This window comes from Arachis hypogaea, chromosome 3, assembly GCF_003086295.3.
Source record: "Arachis hypogaea cultivar Tifrunner chromosome 3, arahy.Tifrunner.gnm2.J5K5, whole genome shotgun sequence".
In the NCBI taxonomy this organism is placed as follows: Eukaryota; Viridiplantae; Streptophyta; class Magnoliopsida; order Fabales; family Fabaceae; genus Arachis; species Arachis hypogaea.
Window position 1 is genome coordinate 123,413,821 of NC_092038.1, and position 7,045 is coordinate 123,420,865.

Genomic DNA, 7,045 nt, shown 5'->3' on the forward strand with positions numbered 1-7,045 from the left:
GATACATTGATGTGCTCTTTTCATTAATAAAATAAATTTACAATTTTACTTTCAATTTTTTCTATTAATCTCATTTATTATTATCTCCAATTGATTTATAAGTCATTCGGTATATGATCAAATCGAATAAGTTGTTTTGTAACAACTATTCATACCACACATGTGACTCGATCAGAACCAAACTATACTTCGATTTTCAAACGCATAAGATATCAAGTTATCTATCATGTTCCATTATCCCTAATAACCGACCATAAAAATCAGATACTCACACCCAAGTACAACTCACACAATTGATACTTTGATACAATCATTCGACTTCAAAATCACTAACCGACATATAAAATAATTACTTTAAAAATCACAAATAGCACAAATCATGCTACCTCTATTTATTAATCTTAACATTACCCAAAGCATAACTCTTGGGTTCCATCAACAAAGCACATCCTCAATTTACAAATAACAATATATATATATATATATATATATATATATATATATATATATATATATATATATTTACTAAATTATAAATTTCACAATGATCAATCATCATCCCTAATGACTCTACCATGATCACACAAACATATGAATATCAAATCAATACAAAGGCACAATATATAAATTCCTAAACCAACCAAGTTCACCCTACAAAGTTGAGTAATTAGTTCATCATCAACAAAACATAAACATAAAACATTGTTCAAATAATACACATACAATCTAATTCTTTAAACAAATAAACTACTATGGAGTAGTCATATTCTTATGTCCACCCTCGTGATCCACATCATCATTTACAAGTCCTCCATTAAGAACAATCTTGCACAGGTCTATAGTGACAAAGTCCACGGTAGGAGCAATAAACTTAGCTTGCTCCGTAGCCCTGTCAAATCCAACAGAGAACATTTTAAGCCCATGATTCACCTTACTATTCTCGGCATTTTTCTTCTCAAGAGCCAACTGCACAATCCTCGCTTGAAATTTAGCATTCTCTTTAGTTAACCTTTTTTCTTTTTCCTCTAGCGAACTCAATCTTTCTTTCATCTCTTTCAACTTTTTCTCTATAACATCTAGCTTTTCCATAGCAGCACAAAGCTCTTTTTCCGTCTTACACTTTTCTTTCATTAGCTTTTCTATATCTTCCTTCCCCGCCTCGGCCATCCTATGGCTCACCTCCCGGGTCCTCTATATGCACATCAATCTAGCCCCAATCACCTACACAGAATACAAGCAACTCAACATTAACAAATATGGAATATATATTTTGCACATAGTGATAATCAACAATACCTGCAAATATTGATCAACGGTCACATCACCCCGCACTATTAACAAGATTGATATCTGCAGGTGTTTGACCATGCTCGTCCGACAGTAACACAAAGGGATAGTGTTCACTCCACATAGAGGTTATATCCTTGGTACCTTTGAACTTGTGTAAATTCTTTTGATTATTAGTAAGCTTTTCTACTTTTGTCAAATCCAACTCTTTTGTAGCTTGTTTGCCATCAGTCAGGTCTATCACTTTTTCTTTAGCAACCTCTATCTCAATCTTCCTTTTCTTAATACTCACAACTCTCTTCTGAGGTATCGATTAATCCACCTCAGCCCTCCTTCCACCTTCACATTGTTGGTAGATTCTTCTTTCTCCATATTTTTACCCTAAAAAATGACTAAAGGCTACTGGCAGTGACCTTTGATGCCTTCTCTCTTACAGAACACAATACCATATATCATCAACTTTAAATAACCAAAGTATTTCAAAAAAAATCACTTTCTATACTAGTTATCTTTATAGTTGACTACAACATCTCTATCCGTATCCCACTCAAGCAAATTAGCAACAGAAAACAATTTAAAAGTTGACACGTTATTTACAAAATATTTTGCAATCACTTCATCTTTATACCCTATTTTTTCCATACTCAATATTTGTCGAGGATTTAGGCACCAATATAGAGGAAACCTTTCTAAGAGATACTTATCTATGAAGAATAAAAATTCTTCTTCTAGAGACCTCACCTTCACATACATACTCTTAAACCCTTTGAAAGATGACTTATACAAACTAAAAATAGCCTTATTCAGAACACTCGCAAAATTTAACCATATTCCTCTCCTTAACCCTTGTAAAAAATATCTCTAAAGAAGGCTCCTCTTCCATATGCTCCATTAAGATTTCAAACACTCTTATGAATGCCCATGCGTTAGGTATAACTGAGATAGTGCATATTTTATTTGAGTAAGAACAGCATACTCAAAAGGTGTGAAGAAAAACTTCACCCCTAATTCCACAAACAAATAAGTATACATATAAAAGAACTAATAACCTTCATTCCGATGATACACTTTATCAAATACATGACATGGCAAAAACTCAACCTTCACATTCTCACCTCTTCTAATCCACTCAGAGCTACCTAATTGAAGCATACTATTTTCATCATTAAACAATGACACATAACCTCTCACAGATGAACCTACCCACGAGTATGGATCACAATCATCAAGAAAAAACTCTTCGTCTATCATATCATCGTCTTTACCTTTCTTTTTCTTTTTTTTCTATTCCAAAAACAGAAAACTCAAACAACAATAACCTAGAAACGAAGAGGAAGATACAATGAATAACAAACAAAAAAGGTAAGCGACTAACCTCTCTTACTCATTTTCAAGTTTTTTTCTTGGGAAGATGCAAATGCCTCAACTCTATTTTTTTGCCTATTTCACATCAACTTGGTAAATATCAGTTATCCCATCTTACGGTCCAAAACCTGACCTTTCAAATTACCACTAACACATCATCTATTAATCATATTTCTCAAGTTCTAACTGTTGATAAATGGTCTTGATGACCTTGGTAAATAAAAAAGTAACTCTAAGTCATAATTACATTTGTCATCTCATTTATTACTCATTTCAAACATTATTCCCTAATTTCATCTATTACATTTTATATTCTTTATTTTTATTTTCTTTTTTAAATCATAATTATTCTTTTCGTTATTTCAACAAATTTTATACTTCATATATTTCAATCACACTAGAAAATGGGGGCTAATCCTCATATTCATATTTAATCATTATTCATAACCACTCTCATTTTTTTACTTTATTATTATTCAACTTAACATCTCCTTTCTAGCATGACTATTATTTTTAAAATACAAGTTGAGTTTGTGAGCTACTACTATTACCACGATTCTGATTTATAGATCCAAAAGACGAAAATTCAACCTGTTTTATTGAAAATATCATAGGTCAAGTTTGGAGGCTATAATCCATTAGTAATAACCCAGCCCAGTTAAACCTATAAATCGAAATTCAGATAAAATAAATAAAACATGACTTATTTTAGTTAGAGAAAATCTCGGTGACAATAAAACCATTCCAAAACAAATTGAGGGTGGTTATCAAAATGTCAGAAAAATATTTCAACCACTCTGAAGAGGCAATAAATACAAAATTCTAACTACGTAAAATGTATGCTATTCACTCTAAATAACATTATACTCATATCCTACTCTTACTTACTTGAACATCAGAGTACCTTTGCAGGTGCCTACCGCTGCCATTTTTCTTGAAATCAACCTATACCTCTTCCACTTCAGGCGAAAGAGAGCTCAATCTCTGAATAGGGCGAGTTATACCTCAAGGCAGGCTTACTACACAAGAACAGGTAATAAGAAAGAATTCAAAAGAAATGCAATTTTAGCCATAATTGTTTATACGACTTTCTTAATTCATATAAGTTGTACTCAACAAATGTATCACCTATTTTTGATCACAATAGAATTGGAATCAAGTGCATTGAAGGCTCAATTAGAAGCACATTACAACTAACACAGTGTAATAGGTATGAGTTATGAAGCATTTACCAAACTAGTTTGCCATACTTCATGAGAAAAGAATTCTTATAAATAATCAAAATAGTTTTATTGAAAAATAAGTTGCAAAATCTACTTTTACTTTTGTGATTTACCTGAGTTTAGAATTTTTACAATTTTTTATTTATCTTCCTTTGTCTTTAGCGAGATCTTATTTGAGAGTGTGAGCTGTGGTTGATTTATGCACCCTGGATTGGTAATGAATCCCAGTTTCTTATTGAGATTTTACAAGAATAAGCAATTGGGTATGCTAGTTGTTCGCTGAAATTACCAAGAGAAGGTGAGGGGATTTTGTTTTGTTTTTGTGTTGGAAATTGGAATAATGGGATTTTCATTTTCAGCTATTGTTGTAATGGTAATGAAGGGGGTTGAACTACGAAGGGATGGTGACTTAGAGGTGAAGAGAGATTTTGAAGTGGGGGATTTGAATTGAAAAGTGTGGATAAAGCGAGTAACTAAGTAATAAGGTGTTGGCAATGTTGAATGAGAAGTGAATGATGATAAATGATGAACTTGAGATTGAATTGAGATATGAATTGATGAAATGTGAGTGTACGGGAGAGGGTATAAGGGTGGTAATGATAAATAGTGAATGCGATTAGAGAGTGTGACAGGCACTATATCCCAAGAGTGTGTTGGGCACTATATTCCTGGTAGACAGTGATTGTGGCTATGCTTAATTAATTGAGGAAGTGCTATATAATTAATGAATTCTTGGCCATAATGATATTGAATGAATGAATGTGAATGATTATGAATGAATATGATAATGGAAATCTAATTGAGATTGTTGATGATGAGTATATTGAGTTTTCTCTCTGTTGTAAGGTGTGTCGGACACTATATCCCATGAGCATGTTGGGCACTATATCCCAAGAGCGTGGCGGGCGCTATATCCCAAGAGTGTGGGAACACCTTACCCTGGAAAGTGTGTCGGGCATTATATCCTATGAGTGTGACGAGCACTATATTCCGATATCGTGGCAGATGTTATATCTCAAGAGTATATATTTTAAGCGGCCAGACACGTATTTGATTAGAAAATTTTTTCTTCCGTCAGTCTACTAAAATAGTTAGTTGCCATTTTCATAAGTTCAACTAAATGGTACCACACTCCCACCACAAACACTCAACTGTGTATGAAGATTTTATCCTTATCGTTAATATATTTTGCTACAAAAAATTATTTCTTTAAAAGAATTTTAGTAAAAATACCTAGTTATAATTATTAAGTTATGTTAAGTTTTTAGAATGATATAAATGCTATAGATGAAACACATATTTCAGTTAAAGTTCCAAGCCAAGATGTGTTAAGTTCTAGAGAAAAGAAAAGTTATCATACAATAAATGTATTGATAATATGTATTCCTCATTTTAAATTTACATATGTGTTAGTAGATGGGAAGATTCAACTATAGATTCAAAAATTTAAAAAAATGCATTAATTAAAGAAAAAGATAATCTACATATTTTTGAAGTATTAAGTTTACTTATATAAACTAGTGTAAGAACTCAATTATGCTCAGGCCAAATGTAGATCTATTGTTTAAATTTATTGTTACCAATACATTGTTTCTCATAGCTGTTACTTATAAGTAGGTAAATTTGTAAATATCCATTATAAATTTTCATCGTCTCTTTTACAAATGTCCAATAATAATATAATAACTTTCAGGCCCGGCCTATATTTGCATTTTAAATGATGATCTGTTTTAAATTTGGGGAGACTTGGATTTTATTCAAATACATTTTTATTGCAGTTCCAAATAAGAATAAAAAAACATTTTTGTTGTACTATCGAATAAATAATTATTATTAATACAACTTTTTTAAATAAAATATATTATACCCTGTTATAACTTCCTTAATTTATTCACCATCTTTTCATTTGGATTGTTGGGTATAAACCTTACTAAAATAGAATAAAATAGTTTAACCTGATTAAAATAAGTAAAAACTTTAATTCAAAAGGCAATAAAGACTATTTCCATAACAGCAGAGGCTTAGTGGTTATAAGTATAACTTCATCTCCACCTACCACTGTTCTGCTTTTAATGGCTTTAATTTCAAATACACCATACACAGTACATCAAAAAACTTCTTTGTCTGTTCATCTTTCAATGTGAAAAATTCCAAAAAAATGAATAATTAATAAGCAGTATAAAAAAATCTTTGTCTGTTCATCTACCACTGTGAAGAATTCCCAAAAAATGAAGTACACATAAGCAGCATAAAAAAAATCTTTATCTGTTCATGTGTCACTATGTAGAATCTCCAAAAGAAGAAAACAAAAATAAGCAGCTCCATCATATTGGCCATTGTGTTGCAGATCTACCACGCACTCTCATTCAACATTGTTTTGCTTGTGTATGTTCTGCAATTATTCCCTGAATATGATCACTAAACGCGTCTTCTGTTCTTCCCCAAAAGCTGATCCGACAATCTTTTTTTCCTAGATAATTTTATTTGTGATTTTTTCAACTATCACATAGCATAGAAAAATTAGTCAAATTATCATATAATGTATTGAATCATGTCCTTGATTATGTACTTTAAGGTGCTCCTAAACAAGTTGGTTATTAACTTTGATAGGCTTCAATTACATTATCATTATTTATGGGAGAAAGGTGTTTTTAGATAACCTACAATTTGTTTGGCCAAAGATGTGCTTACCAATCTAAATAAATTTGGTATGAAGGACTCTTTCAACAATTTTATGCTACCAATTAATCTATGTATTTTAACATAACATTGCAAACTCCATTTTTCCTTTCTGATAGCTATCTTTGTTTCATTATCATAAATTAAAAATATTTTTTAATTAATCAATACAAGTGATGTGTAGTGTAAATCCCATTAAATTAGTAAATAATTAGTCAATAAATTAAATTTTAATAAAAAAACTAGAAACATGAATATTATATTTAATTAGGATAGAGCTTATTAAAATAAGAATTTTGACATTAATTTTTAAGAATTTGGTGCAAGATTGGGCCGAACCGGTCGAACCGGACTCAAAGTGGGCCCAAGGCCCAACCCTTCAGCCCAATTAACTTAAGGAAAGGTCCCTTTCCTTTCCCATTCAGCAAAGGAATGTCGAAGCATTTAAGGGGGAAGGGAGATAGGTTCCAAACCCTTGGTTCTCGTTCAAT

The 7,045-nt window shown here is 31.5% G+C and overlaps 2 long non-coding RNA genes across 2 annotated transcripts; one reads left to right on the forward strand and one right to left on the reverse strand.

The window, feature by feature from the left end:
• Window positions 1-592: 592 nt before the first annotated feature.
• LOC112791225 (uncharacterized) lies at window positions 593-2,810 on the reverse strand. Its single transcript, XR_011880298.1, has 2 exons — window positions 2,663-2,810; window positions 593-1,221 (listed from the first exon to the last, which is right to left on the reverse strand). It is a non-coding gene; the product is annotated as an uncharacterized lncRNA (long non-coding RNA).
• Window positions 2,811-3,436: 626 nt separating this feature from the next.
• On the forward strand, window positions 3,437-4,996 carry LOC140182760 (uncharacterized). The gene is made up of 3 exons (XR_011878863.1): window positions 3,437-3,685; window positions 3,800-3,862; window positions 4,722-4,996. It is a non-coding gene; the product is annotated as an uncharacterized lncRNA (long non-coding RNA).
• The last annotated feature ends 2,049 nt before the right edge of the window (window positions 4,997-7,045 follow it).